The sequence below is a fragment of the Colossoma macropomum genome, unplaced genomic scaffold, assembly GCF_904425465.1.
Source record: "Colossoma macropomum unplaced genomic scaffold, Colossoma_macropomum, whole genome shotgun sequence".
Classification (NCBI taxonomy): Eukaryota; Metazoa; Chordata; class Actinopteri; order Characiformes; family Serrasalmidae; genus Colossoma; species Colossoma macropomum.
This window is the reverse complement of record NW_023494806.1, coordinates 17,388,335-17,405,231: the sequence shown is the minus strand read 5'-3', so window position 1 is coordinate 17,405,231 and position 16,897 is coordinate 17,388,335. Positions and strand designations below refer to the sequence as shown.

The 16,897-nt window shown below is 38.1% G+C and overlaps 1 protein-coding gene across 1 annotated transcript in view; it reads left to right on the top strand.

Annotated features, from left to right (window-relative positions):
- The first annotated feature begins 6,737 nt into the window (after positions 1-6,737).
- Positions 6,738-16,897, top strand: part of sv2ca (synaptic vesicle glycoprotein 2Ca) — a 41,401-nt gene continuing 31,241 nt past the window's right edge. The window contains exon 1 of the mRNA XM_036598969.1: positions 6,738-6,912. The gene's annotated coding sequence lies outside the window, so the exon portion shown is untranslated. The remainder of the gene's footprint in view (positions 6,913-16,897) is intronic.

Sequence of the window (16,897 nt, the reverse complement as noted above, 5' to 3'; positions counted from 1 at the left end):
ATTCCTTACTCACACTCTCTAAGAGGTTCAATCTGTTCCAGGACAATAGTTGCAATCCATTAAACTACCTGTCCCCTAGTGGTATTTTAGCTCAGGCACATATGTGGTGTAGGATACTGAAATTGTAGACAGAGGACAGAAATAATAAAAGGAGTTGAGCTTTAAGGTTAATAGAGTTTGTCCCTGTGTTGTAGACTGTTGTGGGCAGAGTTACTTGGTGTTCACTGAGTTCACAAGATGGTTAATTTTACTTTTTTTCTTTTCAAGAAATATTCCTCTGGCTGTTTTCTCAGCAGTATTCTGTTTTTTTATTATTCTTTTACCGTTTAATAATGACATAATGAAATAAAACCACTAGATGTAAGATATCTTTGAAAATAAAGGGCCCATTTCATGGAGTAACAAAATGTTCTCACCTTTTTTGAATTACAGTATTATGTATATAAAATAAGTACAGTTCACTTCATAGTCTATAAAGTCCTTGTATGGAAACTAACATGCTAAAAAAGCACGTTTTGCATTCACTAGTTTGGTGATGTCACATTCACAGACATCTACCTATTCAGCCTATAGCAGTTTAGCCCCGCCCATTCTAGCTGAAGCTAAAAGGAGTGTTTCAACAAAGCAGCCAATCCACAACAGATGTCATTCATTATGGTATAGTAACACAAACAGCTTGTTTAATTCTAAGGTATAGGTTGGAAATTGATCATTAAAAATTAAGCCCATTTTGGGAAATAAAACTACATAAAAATTCATAAGAGGGCTTCATTATATGATTTTCTTATTAGCCATAGTTCTACTAAGATTAGAAAAGGCTAGATCAGTTTTAGTTCAGTTTCTCTCAGTTTTCTAAATTATACTTTGCTTTCTTTCCCATTGTTGTATGCTTTATAATGGCCTCTGAAAATGCTGTTTTTGACTGCCTTGCAAATTTTAGTGTTCACTTAACATAAAATGAGTCCACTTCTCATCAGTGATCTTTCTGCCATTCATTCATATCTTAGATAACAAAATAATACTGATGCTTTTTATCTTTATGGAAATAATCAACTTTATAATAATTGTTGTGGCTGTCCTGAGCTAATATGCAATTGGAGGTATTTGCCAGCAAAGATGGTGGCAGTTTGACTGACTTGGAATGCAAATGGAGGCTAAAAATCATTGTCAATGGATGTTGGGTAGATATAATGAGCTAACTTGATACACAGTTTAACAAAGCAAGACCAAATATGGCAGAATATTATATTTTATGTTTTTATTTTTTGGAAAAAAAAACATTTTACTGGAAAATTCACGTTTTTGGAAGAATTTTAGGGGTTTTTGTTCTTTAAACTTGCTAAATGTTACCCATGCTGTCATATACAACATGTGCATGCAACATGTGGATGAACATTTTGTACCGTCGGCTGTGCTTTGGACTTGGTGAAGGACTTGATGTTTGAGGATGTTAGTGAATGATCTACTATTGTCATCATACCTTCATCAGTATAATGTTGATTTTGCATTTGAGATGTAAACATTGAGCCAGACCTTCTTTTTGAGTCTGTATGTGTGACATTAATATGTAAAGATGTATGAAGTGGTCTGTGAAATCTGAGCTGTTGCCTCTGACTTCTGAATTATTATTTCAGACTTTTACAGGGTGACTCGCAGCAGCGCAAAGACATCATAATTTAGCTCCCTTCCCCCTTCCCGACTCTACGTCTACTTAATGCTTAATACTTCTTTCAATTTGAGCAAAACTAAATCTTACATAGTGCAACTTTAAATGCTCCATTCTCATAAATCCTCTACCTAAATTAGAAAAGCTAGATGGGGATGGATACATTATCCCAGCTGATCTGGAAACATTTTTTTTAGTGCAGACTTTAATGCTATGTCTAGGAAGAGACTGAGGAAGCTAAGTGAAATCTCCCCATTAGGAGTAAACTAATTATTATTGAATGTATTGACTTTGAGGCTGTGTCCACTAGCGTTCACTAGTGTGTCCTAGAAAGATATACAGTGCACTCTGTAAATGTGTGCATCCATATTGGGTGAACAGTCTTGAAATTACAACCCTTTTATATATAGTTCTCCCAAAGTGTTGGGGTAGTTCTTAAATGAAGGTAATCCATAACAAATTATTACTTCTCTCAAACTGTAATGGGATTATGTTACTTATTTTTTTTCTGGATAAAGTAATCTCATTACTCATTACTTCTGCATTACTCTATAACAATCATGCACATCTGTACCAACAGGGAAGCGCAAAGGAAAACCCAGTAGACCTTTTCAGGCTGATTCCATTTTTACAGCTAATATGGCTGACAGCCATTTTTTAGGTCTTGTTTATTTTTGTTTGTTTTTGTTTTTAATAAGCAGGCAATAAAGACAACATTGTTTATTTGTTCTTAAATAAGTGCACCGATATGAAACACACAGGCTGGCGTGTTTGGGAGGCCTATCACATGCATGTGCACTCACTTCAGATGAAGTGTTCAGAGAAGAAATCACAAATTTTTACCATATTTCTGATATTTCTGATCTTGCTCAAGTTAAAAAAAGAAAAGAAACAAACTGCTTTGGTGCACATGTTGCTCTGTCACCACTACAATGTTGTAAAATGGTGTCATGTAAGTGATCTTATAGATAAAATATAATTTGTTTGCTCAATTGTTTCTAGTGACTGTGGGACCATTTGAATACAAGACACTGGTAGTTACCATATTTCCAAGCATTTTATGAATACACCTTTAACTGAGTTCCACTGTACCTTAGTTCCTAGCATATCTAGCTCACTAGCTAGCACTGTAACTGACTGTGTTAATGGTAAATGACTACAACAAGATAGTAGCATACTTCACCTGCTGTCCAAGAAAAGGTAAAAGCCTTTGGTTTAATGGCATATAGCCACAATAGTATGTTAATTGTTACAGTAGGCAGTTAACTGCAAGTTAAGTAATCATGTTGTGTTGTGTTATGTTTAACTGTAAAAAATGTTTTTCTCTCTGGTTATTGTAATTGGGTGGAGTGTTATTCATTACATACATTATGCAGTACAGTATTGAGCAACTGAAATCTCACAGCATTTGTACAGTGATTTTAAGGCCATGCAATCAACTATAGAGTCAATCAATTAAATTATAATTGATAAAGCCGCTGTGCATTATGGGGTCACAGATATTGACAGGTTACTGATGGATTGCTCTTTCTTGTTAAGACTTAATGGGGTACTTTTCTTTTAAGCTTCATCAATGATTCCAACTTAGTGTGATGTCAAGGGCTACCATTTCTCTCCAAATCAATGCTGAGTAATAATCTGAGTGTGCTTTCAATAATAATCACATCCATCTAAAAACAGTAATCTGTCAAAACACATGTGAAAAAAATGTTAAGGCAGCGTAAAGAGTCAGTGTAAAACTTCAAATCACACTAAAGCACAAAATGTATGGAAATCCAAGTTGCATAAAAAATAAAATTTGTTTATTACCTTAAAAAGAAATTTTATAAGGAATTGTCATTCATGTAATAAAATAAATGTATGTATTACATGTATAAAAAATGCATTTACATTTGTATGTATACATAGCTTTTCATCTGAGCTAGTATTATTTCTTTGTAAAGGTAAGAGGCTGATTTTCTGCTGGCCATTCAGACCACAGGCCCTGATGGACCTAACGCAGGCGCAGTATATTCTGTGCTGGCGGCTCATTAAGTTAAGTGCTTCTTGGCTTTCCATCATTCTGGCTCTAAGTGTAGTCAGCATGCCGTAGGAGCCCACCCCCTCAAGTTTCAGTCATACATGAAGAACACCAAAGCCTAAGGTCATACACCATTACAATCAACTCATTTAGAGGACAAAGATTGATGCACTGTTTTTCATTTCAAGGAAATGTGTATGTATTATCTGTACTGTTCTTGATGTGAAGAAGAAGGCTGTTGTGGAAAATTGAAATTATAGATACTGTTGATATACAATATATACAACTTTATACATTTCTAGACACAATGAACAGTCCTATGCACTGCTTAAAAAGACTAACTGAGCAAAATCACCAACCATTTTAAATAAATAAACTTGAGCCTAGTGCACATTGCAGGTGTTAATTCAGCACTGGTGATTTTGCTGTGCATCATTGTACAGCTTCACTGCTTTTTTCCAAAAGTATCCTGTATAGTAACTGTAGCCTACAATTTTTATGGCATTATTGCATGATCAAGGGCTGTATGTGGTTCTTGTTATCCATTAAGATGCCACACCTAAATTCTGTGGACAACATTTAACTGATTTCAAACACATTAGAGAGCCGTAACATAGCGGTACTGTGAAAAAATAGTGCAAATTATAGTAATTATAGTAATTTACAGGCAGCAAGTAAAGATATACCTAATATCTAAGTATAGTTTATTACAGTTTTTCCTGCACCTCTGTATTTTTAATATTATACAGCTCATATGTACTCTAATGTGCACCCACAGCTGTCTGAGGGCCCTCTGTTTGGCTACATTACGTAGTACAACAAAATAGTGTCCGATAGCAAATGCTTGAACATTGATGTATATTTATATAGCTGGAGGAATGATCGTGCTAGATCTGTTTACCAATCACACCATTAGCTGAATGTCACATTACAGCAGTCACATGAATATATGCCTGTCATTAGACTACAAAGGTGACGGTAACCAAATATCTATTTTAATATAATTCTAAAGTTAAAGGATGAACTAGTTCACTAAAACAGAAAAAAAACACAAAAAACCTGTGGAATTAATTGTAGATGAAAAAATAAAAGAAAATTAAAATAAAACTAATAAGAAAGGCTTGGAAGTTCCACTCCTGCCACTACAATACTCAGAGACAGGCTGCTCAAGATCACTTCCCAATATGGTTTGCAAATAAGAGGCAATGAATATTGAGCTTATTAACTTACTTGACAAGAAGCTTGACATGTGTCTCCTAGAATGCAGCAATCCACTGTATTAAAGGAATACAGTAAATGAGTTCAGTTTTTCTGCTGTAAATTAACATCAATTGTTTACAATGTATAAATAGCAGGACACCCCCAAAATCATCTTAGTATAGTCTGAGTAGCATAATATTCTAGTCATCAATAAGTGGTAGTATAGAGCTGCAGACCTGGCCTATTTGGCTGCCAGAGGTGTATTGGTGGTCAGACACAGCACAAATTCAGGGCACTCACAGTTTAAATCAATAGTTCTGACACAGCAGTAACATCTTACTCTTCATCAAATGGCCCTAAATTGCTTCTTGTACTTTATTATTATCATAAATACATATTTATGTGGTTTTAGCCAAATGCTTTTAATTAATATTTACATGACAATTTTACAACCTCTCTTTATCTCTTAGAATTAAACAGGTTGTTTTTGTTAATGTGGATGTAAATGACCTCTGTTCCGATTGGTTGCCTTTTACTGTGCCTTATGAAGAAAGAAGTCCAAGCTAAAATGCTCCTTAGCTGCATTCCAAAAACTCGGCAGTAGTCAAGAAAGGTTGGTCCTCAGTAGGGTTGGCCTATGAAGGGTCCTTGTTTGTATTAAACAATTTAGAATGGAACAGCACCCCACCAACATGCAGCCAAGATGATATTGTCATCATTGAAGGTAGACTCTTATCAGAGGAGAGCTTTAGCTGAGTCATTTGTTTATTTAAGAATTTCCATCACCGCTCCACTAAAAACAATGGAATATCCTGTTTGCTGCCCACTGCCAAGCATTACAACTTCAGTGTGAAAGGGCAGAGCTAAACTGCTGTGGTCTGGGTAGACAAAATAAATTGGTTCTTGTGACATCACAAAAACAATGAATTAAAATCAGGCTGTTTTTGCAGTGTCCTTTCCATATGCGGACTGTATGGACAGGAAAGTTGACGGTACGTTTTGAAACTTCAAACATCACGCTCTTTTATTTCAACAAAGCAAGGGAAATTTGGCCTGATATGGGCCCTTTAATAGTGAAAAGATGTTTGGACAATCAGAAAAAAACAGAGGCGTGATGAAGAGCATAGTTTGGGATCCCTGGGCTACTTCACTGTTATAAAGCTGGAGCTCTGGTGGGCTACTGAGCATCAGGGGTCTGTGCTGCTTGAAAGTGTATGAATGTAGGCTCTGCTGTAATAGATGGCAATAGCAAATCCCCTGAGGGTTTTCGTCTATAGTTTTAGACTCACGAGGTCAAACGCAACCCCCCTACACACACACACACACACACACAGAGAGAGAGAGAGAGAGAGAGAGATATTGCAGTGTTACAGTTTTGAAATGTTTAATGTTCTAGTTTAACAGGTATTTATTATTTTTCATAGATCCTAAAACGTATCTTTTTATAATATTATTTGGCAAAAAATGCAGCATTATTTGCTTGTTAAGCACTGTGAATTGAATTGAATTGAATTGAGAGAGAGAGGGAGAGAGAGAGAGAGAGAGAGAGAGAGAGAGAGAGAGAGAGAGAGACCCTTTCAAACTTTCCCAGTCTCAGTAGGCTGCGCAATTCTAGCTGCTCATCAAAGTTAAACAGAAGCTCTCAGCCCCTCTCGCTCGCCGTCTAAAGATGTTTCTAGAAAAATTTTACAGCGTCAAATAACGATTTTTGGTCTTAGCTTGCGTCACACGCTGGTGATTCCGTCAGGTTCGGTCGCAAAGCATCACACCAGCCAGCCAGCCAGTCCGTCTCTCTCTCTCTTTCTCTCTCTCTCTCTCTCTCTCTCTCTCTCTCTCTCTCTCTCTCTTTTCTGAAGTACTGCAGAGATAGACGCTGGACTGCAGCTCGGAAAAAGCATCCTTACCGTCAGCTCTTCAGCTCTTCCCTCCTCAGTTCCTGAATGCCCATCTGAGGTAAATTTGTATTCGTTGGACGCCGCAGCTCCTTCGCAACAATGGAGTACCAGCACCGAAATCTCATTAAAAGGTGAGTTTCTCCTTTTTTTAACCACGCATTTTGTACGTCTCTTCCTCTCCAAATAAATCTACACCGTGTAAAAACTACAACTGCTGGTTTACAGCGGTTTAAAATGCCACACTATTTAGCATTGTCCTCTAAAACCTGAAGCTCCCTTAGCGCAGGTGGAAAGCTGAAGTATCGTTAACGTTAGCTAACCTAGGTTAGCCAGCAGTCTGCAGGTTCGCTAACGTTAGTTAGCTGAAGTGTTTACTTATTTGCGTATGAATTGAGGAAAGTTATAGCTAGTGTGTTTCATGAACGGGAAAGACCGTGTTTTCACCACACCACTGTGTACTGTTAGCTGAAGTTAGTCTTCCTTATGAGTCTAAGTTAGTTTACCTTAGCTGAGGATATTTGTGTGCTTTACAGTTGCATACAGTATTTTAAAGAGGATGTTCTGATGTCTGTATTTCAAACGCTGAAACTTTATTAGCTCAGTAAACCGCGAGTCTGTGGGCAGGAGTTTAAAGAAGAGCCAATTCTCCAAAAAAGTCTGTTGAAATGGCGAAGTCTGTTAAAAAGCGAGCCTCTTCTCTGAAACTCAGAAAACTAACTGACATGAGCCGAATCGACCGTTGGAGTAGAACACTCGGCGCGTGGGCATTCCGCCGCGAGCGGTTACAGCTCTCTCTGCGGGGAGAGAGAGAGAGAGAGAGCGAGAGAGCGAGAGAGAGAGAGAGAGAGAGAGAGAGAGAGAGAGAGAGAGAGAGAGAGAGAGAGAGAGAGAGAGAGAGAGAGAGAATGAAAGAAAGATAGAGCTGCGCGCGCCTACTGCTGTAACGGTCACGGCACTTTCCCGCGAAAGAGAAAAAAAACGGCACAACGTTTGAATAGCATTAGCGTCGTGAGAGCACACTCCTTTCTTCAGTCTGATATGCTCTGAAGAACTAATGCAGGCTATTCCTTCTTCTGTCTAGCAATATTGATGTGCAGTGGCTCAGAGAGGGACATTAATAGAAAATATCGCCGCGGTGAAATCACCGCTGTTAAAAAAGCAGTTCAGAAAGCTCTATATAACCGTGTATGAGCTCACTGAGGGGGTCTTGGGACCCGTTATGTGGTGGTAGAGTGTCGCCGAGGTTAGATTTTCCTTCAAACTCAGCAGGATGCTCTGTAATCTCAGCTGTAGCTGTTTAACATAGATTTTGTGGCGCCTTAAATCTGGCTGTAGGTAGAGCCGAAAACCAAAATTAAAAAACAAAAGTTTTTCTTTGCTTCATTTTCTCTTTTAACTTAAGATTGTTTGCAGATCTTGTGTATTCCCATTAAACACCAATGTCACCTGCTCTGCACAGAAATACATTGTGTGTTTTGTTAAATGTAGTATCTTGTAATATCAAACAGAAAGTGAAATTCTGAAACTGCAGAATCTGTGGCTCCATCTTTGTAGGCTAGATTAATTATTTTTAATAAAACCTGATAATTATTAGGCCTTTTTAAGGATCCCTGAAAATGATCCCTAAATTCTTACTTGCGCTCACAATACACTAACATAACTAAAATATAAACATAAAAGCAAAATGTACTTTAAGTATGTCTGTTCCTCCTCCTTTCATTTCTCAATTTTGAGTCTTAATTGCCCCATAAACCCATTTAACATGCCAGAGGACTCCTAGGCCTCAAGGTTGAATCCTTGAGACAAGCGCTTTATCAGCGGTGCCGCATTACGGGGACTTTCACAAAGTTCAAATGCATCAGCCTGCCTTCGTGACTCACCCTCATTAGAGTATATTTTAAATGGGCAATTTGGAGCTAAATAATTTATTGTCTGAGTAACAGCATCTATAGAAGTGAGTCAGTGTCCAGTAATTCTATTACTTGGCTATACTCATTTCAGAGCAGGGGACTAATGTGATTATGTCCTGTCCTCTAAGACTGAATCCAAGAATATGGTCCCAGATATTTTTCTGCTTCTTCAGTGTATCGACAGTGATTGTACCGTGCTCTCAGTGTAACGATTGTATTTTTCATTCAGATGAAGAAGGTGTTATTTGTACCTCCAGAAGTGTGTTTGCTGTGTTAAATGTACTGATGAAGGCAGATATCAGTCTTAAAGTGCACATTTCTCATATTTTAAAATTCATACCCATCTTTATCTTATTCCATTACTTGCTGTGGATCAGTGTCCCAACCTGCACGGTCCTGTCTGTGTCCTCTCTCACCGCCTGGGCATGTGTAGCTGAAACAGTGGGTGGAGAGATTGTCTCAGTGGTCTATACCTGGCATGCATGGTTGAACATATGTCCACTGCTTAGCTCGGGAACTGCAATGGAATCTGCAGCGGAGCCCACATGGCTTGGGGTGCGTGGTGTGGGGGCAGGTTCCCAGCCCACCGCTCTGCCCATTCAAGAGCGTCTTTATTGAATCACCTACAGAGCCGAGTGCTCAGCCGTAGTGTAATTGAGAGCGACAAGCCCGATATAATCTGAGCCTCTTTTGCTTTAGTGTGCGGCGGTGTATGGCGGTGTGCCGCATTATGGTGCACTGGTAGAGGGTTCGAGGGCTAGAAGGAGATAAGGTAAGAAAATGTTAAGACTAAAGTGACGGTAAGACTAATTCTGAAATTGAAAAGTACTTCTTTAGTAAAACGTGGATGTGCAATGAAGTAACCTGCAGCTGGATTAAAAAAAGAAGTGATCAGGTTAAGTTAGGTTAACTGTTATATGCAATTGTACGTAGCTGGTCATAATTTCTATAATAAATGTCATCTAATGCCAGGTCCAATCATTTTTTTGCTTGCTTAATTATTTAATGTGTCTAGTCTTTTAAATGAAGTATGGACCAATTTAAATTGTGCAGTTATATCATGACAGACAGTGCCTCCAGTGCATTTGTTATCCCACACACATCTCTTACCATCCTCTTATTCATTCTGTCTGCTTTCTTGTCTGTCTGTCTGTCTCTTATCCTCTCTCGCTCTCTCTCTTCTTCTCCTCCCCCATTCCCAGTAATAGCATCAGTGCCTGATGCAATCTTTTAACGTGAGATGTCCTAGCCTTCTCCTTATAGACGAGGTTATTCGCTTTCCGTTTTGATGTGATTATGTCCGCCTCCAACCATTAGGAGATTGGACTTGGCTGATTCCCACTGTCTGACACTAATGAAGGAAACCATCTCTCACCCACCTTCTCCTTTTTTGTTGTTCAGCTGGATGTGCGGATCTGTCTGTCAAAGTCAAGAATGATAAATTTACACACACATGCATCATGATCTGTCAGAGAGTAGTAAACTTACAAGGTGCATATGTAATGATCACTTTCAATATCACTGACTTTTAGGTTTCAAAGGAAAAAAAATGATGCACATTTTTCCAGGTATGCTTTACCATCCAAGTGATGGTAAGCTTAGTGACTATAAAAACGACTCTCAGTGCAACCTTCATAAGTTCACCTTCACTTCTATAAATGTATTGCATATGCAGCTAGATTAAAGTCATACACTTGTTTGACCAATACAGGAACATCAATTGCCTTCTCATGTTATTTGTTCGTAGATACTTTAGCTTTGTGTTTACAAAACTCAGTCCCTGTAAACACAAAAATGGAATCAGGTTAAAATCAAATTCAAATTTGTTGTTAAATCCTGAAGCCAACCTGTTAGTCTATATACAGTTTCAGTGGAGACTTTTTATTTTAAATATGTACTGATCATTCATATCCATCTTGTACGTAGGTAGAACAGAAACTGTGAGTGTTATATTACTGTGCACAGCTCAGAGACCACTTTATTTTGCAATAAATAAACTCCAGTTTTAGAAACTTAGTTTTTTTGTGCTAGTTTTTGTTTTACTTGTTCCTTTCTTGTGCAAGTGGATTATCTTGTAACTAATCACCTAAAAAAAGCTCTCCTGAAAAAAGTAGTAATTTGTACTTTGACCTTTTTGAGTTGAAATTAAATAAATGTTGGGTGGTCTCTCACTTTTGCACATTGATTATAAAATCAGACCAAAATCCCATTATGAAGCAGTACATGTTTTAGCCTGCCATGGATGCTAAAACATTCACGCACATGACCTGATGTTTTTTTTTATTCACCAAAGAGACCAGTGGGAACAGAAACACCATAGATCATCCAGACAGAGGCTATCGAGAGTGCAAGGCCTATTTTCAGTCCTCTTGTGAGTGATCACACCTAAACTGTACTCTAAGGTTGCTTTCTCTCTTTGGGATTAGAAAACTTTGCGAGAACCTGCGACTGCAGCAAAATTTCTTTTTCCGTTTTTGTTTGTTGACATTATTGACAGTACTTACTTACTTGCAGCAGTTACCTTTCTCTTGCATTAGGTACTACCGCCTCTGTAGCAGTGGTGATTTTATTATCGCTAGGCAAGCACAATATTTCATTTGTTAATTATTGACTTTTATCATATTGATTTCTAAGATTGAGGTCCTTCATCCAATCTCAGAATTGTTTATTCCAATCACAGATAATCCTGTGCTGTAGTCCTGTGTCTGTTTTGATGAATCAAAACATTTACACGAGTCAACAAATGCAAATAATTGTAGTTGCAGTAATGCATGTCTGTTTTTGGATGTATTACATTAAGGTTTCGCAATTGCGTTTTTAATATATGTGATGTATAGTTATGGCGATGAATAGCAGTAGAATCACAATATGATATTTTTCCCATGTTGTGCAACAGACCAGCAAATTAGATCTCCATTAAAGAATGGCTAGCTCTGTCAACTGCTGCTGACTCGCTATCAACCCTCTGCCCCCAGTTGTGGTCAGGTGAAAGGGGGTGTGCTGTCTTTTTTGTAGCAGGGCCCAGTGGCGAATCTCATTGCGGCTGTCAGAAAGAGAGCGGAGCTCCGCCTCACTGCCTCGCTGACAGACAGCTGGTCCACATCCATCCAGCAGGCCAGATAATGGATTGCTCCCCCGCCTGACCATTCAGCGCCCCACCGGCATACAAACACAGTGAAAGTGAAGCTGACCGCTGGGCTCTTTTGATCCCATCAGAGTCTGTTAAGGCCAACAGTGCATTATCTGGAGGGAAGAGTATGATTCTCAGCATTGGGTGCATTCGTACAAACTGAGGGATGTGTCTGTGTCTCAGTAAGCCATGTAGCCAGGGGATTTTACAGGTGCCATTTGAAGCAACTTACCGTTGCTTTTGTGCTGCTTTGACTTTATTGCATTGCAAGAACACCACTTGTTCTAAAGCACAGACAATGCACAGATCCGTTTCCTGACCACTGGCATCCCAGAAGTTTTCGAATCACAACCCAAGAGGTTCAGTTTGTGTAGATTTTCTTCCCTCCCTTCTTTTGGGAGTCAGATGTGATGACAAAGGGCACTGTAGTAAGGGATATGTTGACCTGAGGACACCAGAATTTACCAAATCCAATCTTCCTAGTTAAGTTAACAATTCTCCCAGCTACTGTTTCTAGGTCTGCATCTCAGTTAGATAAACAGTGTTGAATTTGCGTTTTTTTACTCAGGTTTCCCACTAGCTGGCACTTTTTCAATCACACAGTCCCATCTTGCATTTTTTCCTCTTGGGATTCCTGACATGCACACTGTGGCATTGCTGGGATTCAAACTCACAATCTTCTGATGTTGGGATGAGTTAGTAGACAGTTGCACTACATGAGATTTTGCCACTCTTCAAAGTTAAAACAACAGGTATTTTCTACAGTGTATTAAACATTTATGGACACAAAATCTGAGTTGCTTCATTTGTTCCTGAGTGATGCAATGCACTAAGCCATCAGCCCAACAGGAGGTTGTGAGTTTGAACCCCAGCAATGCAATAACAATCCATAAGTGTGTACCCAAGAGGAAAAGATGTCTGGTAGGATTGTGTAATGGAAAGAGTCCTGGTTAGTGGGGAAATTGAGTATAAAAACAAGTTTATTTTATTTGCTTAACTGAGATGCAAAGCTAAAAAAAATAAAAGAACTTTCGACTCAGCTAAGAAGAGCTGGGTGAACTCTTGTATCCTCAAGTTGAGTCAACTCAAGAAAAGTCATGTAATCAGTTACTATATCATTTTGAGTTGAGCTGACCCGTTATTTTTAACCGTGTGTCCTTTGACCACCAGAACAACAAGCACAGGCTGGCATTATTTGGAAAAAAACACTCTACTCTCCCAGACTTATAGGAATGAACAGGCAGATGTGCCACAGTATGTGAAATTACATAATGTAATAGGCTAGGACTTCATGTTGACAAAGATGCCTGAACAGAACCTGGCTAACCAAAACAAAGCAAAATTGGTACTGTTAATAAAAAGGTTATTATGAAATGTTATTGCCTTGTAGCTGTGATCTAGAATAAATGTAGTACTGGAAAGTTTTAGTTAATGAGTAACATAGATAATGTCTTTTGTCAGTCAGAGTAAGAGAAGAACCCCCCTTGCGATTTGGACTTTTTAGCGCTAGGCTATGGCTGATGTCATTAGTATGCTTTAGCCAAGTCATGGTGAGTTGTTTTGGTTTTAGTATTATTACTCTTTTAATTTTTACAATAAATTTTGCCTTACCACTTTGGAGGTGAGGTGCCACCTCTGAAGCGCCCAGCCAGCTACATTAAATTTTCAGTTGTACTAGTTGACAGACATGTTCAGAAGTTGCTTTATTCGAGTCCTGAGTCACTGGTGTGCAAGTCTGAGTCAAATCTCTGAGTTGTGAGTGTCAGTTGAGTCTTGAGTCTTTAGATTAGTCTTGTTATCAGCTGTTCTAAACCCTGTTGAAAGTCTGTCAGGTTCAACATGGCTTCAAATAAGAAGGCTATCAGTGTTGTAAAACCTTCACTTGGAATGACAGAACTGCAGTAAATGCAGTGTTTAAAGCATGAGTGCCCAATCTAGGTCCTGCAGAGTTAAGCTCCACCCCGATTCTAACACACCTGATCTAGATAATGAAGGCTTTCAGGAGAATCTGAATATTAGAGACAGGTGTTTTGGATTTGAACTCTCTAGGGTGGTAGATCTCCAGGACCAGAGTGGGCACCTCTGGTTAGAAGGAAAGAACAACTTGAAAAGACTGGTTAGTCTCTAGTTTGAATAGTAAATTCGTGTTTTTTTTCTCAGGCAAAAAAGTTCACAAGTCTTATGTCACAAGTGAATTAAATGCAAGTCCTTGGTGGAGTCAGTCAACATACAGCTTGAGTACAACTCAAAACTGAGTCACTGACTTGATTCCGCATCTTTGCTACTTGAACATTAAATAGTCAGTACAAGTGGTTGCAAAATCTTTGGTTTTAACGTCCAAATTTCAGTTCAGCTTTCTTGTCATTATCAGTACAGCATAACAAACTATCTGTGTTTGACTGTCTTAAACGAAAGCTGGAGCTGAGCAGAGCTAATTCTACTGCTGTATTAAAGTTATTTTAGCCAAATACCGACTATCACAATGTCCATCATAACACTAGAAACTCCATTATTACTTTTCAAAAAATAAAAACTAAACAAAAACTATAAAAGTTTTAAGGGTGTTAAAACTAACTGGAGCTAAACAGAATTCAAAAATCAAAATGAAAAAAAAAAAATATATATATATATATATATCTCGATGCATCTTTTTTTCTCCATACAGGATTTCTATCTTCCTACTGTCTGAGGACTTGGTAGTTTTAAAGCAAAGTCTTTGTAATGATACATAATGTAAATGCATTATGGATAATTACAAATACTTTGCTTTATATATCTAAAATATCTTTTATTAATAAATCAAATGGAAGTGATGTGGCAAGTGAACTAGAAGGCTCTCATTCAGAGACGCTGCTGCCACTCATCTGCGATAAAATGCGCTGTTACTCTGAAATAAGATCCAGTGGTAATGGGTGTATTTTCGAGACTGGACACTGAATCTTGGCTCCAAAGTGTGCAGCATAGCGCAAAATCCCTAGTTCTCAACGACTGAGAACAGACAGCAGGTCACATAGCACTGAAGTCTGGCCTTGCCAGTAGCGAACGACAAAACAGAGATTAAGACGAACATTTGGAGGACTTATTCGCATTTATAAGCAGCGTGGTTGGTTATATTGCAATGAGAGACTGTCTTTCTCTAAAAAGTTGCGAAAATGAACTCGCTTCTCTTTCGTATTTTCCGGTTCCACCTTAAATGGTGCAGCAGTTACATTCGGCGCCTAAGGCAGAATTTAAGGTGGAATGGGAAAATTAGAACGAGAAGCTGGCGAATGAGAATCGACTCCAGCCTCGTAAAACAGCCGGATGCTGAGACATTTTACAAGAAAGTATGTGCAAATTATTGTATTAAAACCATATAGTTTCCTGGACATGGATTAAGCCTGGCTTTGGACTACATTGCCATTGAACATTGTTGCCATTGGTGAATCACCATCAGAAAACCTTTTATTTTTTGGCTGAGGTTTTATCTTGGTCTGGGAAACTTGCCCATGAATGATTAAAGAATATAGTGTGCACATAAAGGCAGAGGTTTGAAGACCTCTGCATTATATCATCTAAGACTAATTGAATTGGCAGCTTAATGCAGTGCAGACATTTTCAAAAGTTGGACAGTTTAATTTAATGTTTAATCTATATGAGAATTGAATACAGAAAGTCACCTTGCAGTGGGCAGTGTGACAGTGCATAGTAAGATAATGTTATGGGGTCCAATAGTCAGTCGGTGATGGGAGGCAGTGAGAGCTCTCCTGACAGTGCTTCAGCTTTCATTAGACCTCCACACTGTGCAGCTCACAGACTAAGAGAAAGACACACAATGCCTCCATGATCTAGAGGGCCTAGTGGTTATTATACTGCTAACTACTAATCACTAATTATACTGTATACAATCGCTTACAAACAGTAAGGCTTTGAAGAAATAGACCGATGACAGGCATCTGTTAGACCTTGTGCCTATGCTGCTAGGCTTAGTATTAACTTTGATTGGTCATGTGCATTTAATTTCACATCACATAGACTTTTTGTGCCTATGGCAGGATTGTTTTCAAAAAGAAATGATTCCTCTCATTCCTCTTGCTATTTACCAAAACCTTTACATTGGCAAAGGATTCTGCCAGACATATTTATGCATAAGGTTACCATTGCTGCGTCAAGGTTATTCATAACATTATCAAGAGCAAAGAAAAATCTTTTAAAAAAGGACAAATCTACAAGCAAGCCTAATTCTGTTCAAAATAATTTGCAGGCCTATTTATGAAATGTAAGTACAATTATGCAAAGCCCTTTACCCCTTAAATGGCTGTATTTATTGATACACTAATAAAAATATGGATTGAATATATCATGATTTTCTAATTTATGTGTGACAAATAGTAATAATTCTAATACTGAGCTGGCAGTCAGTTTTGGAAGCCTTGTTTGCAGTCTTTTTTTCTGATACAGCATAGGCAAATTAATTTTGTAGTGTAAGCAGGTTATTGCCTCCTTCTCAACGCTGTTAAATTCTATTTCTGCAGGCGTGAACATGGAACAAATGTCACAGCTCTGCCTAAAATGAATCATAAAAATGAAACTATACTCAAAAGGCAGATAGTGAAAAGAGAGAATACAGTTTTTTGGCTTTCCTTGCTTAGGGAAATCTGAAATGCAGTTAATGTGTATTATAGTTCTTATTCCCACTGTCATCTTATAGCAGGAATCTAATGTATCAAATACTCAACAAGTGATGACAGCTGGTTGTGTGTGAGCAGTATCACAAGATTCAAAGTTTCTGCTGTGTTTTAACAAGTGTTTTTTTCCCATCTGTTTGCTTTTTTTACTCCCCAGAAAAGATACTGTGTCTCCCACCATATTACATTAAATCAGTATCTTATAAAATAAATGGAAACAAATGTTATGACATACGTTCAAAACTTTATGTATATTTTGTACAGTAAGATTCAAGGTTGCCTGCCACAGTCTTTACCTATAGCAGTCATAATTAACCTTATGAATGAACAGTATTCTTAAAATGACACTTTTAGGAAAATGATCCTCAATGTAGTTTCACTTACAACTAAACATTTCTCTTTGTCTTAG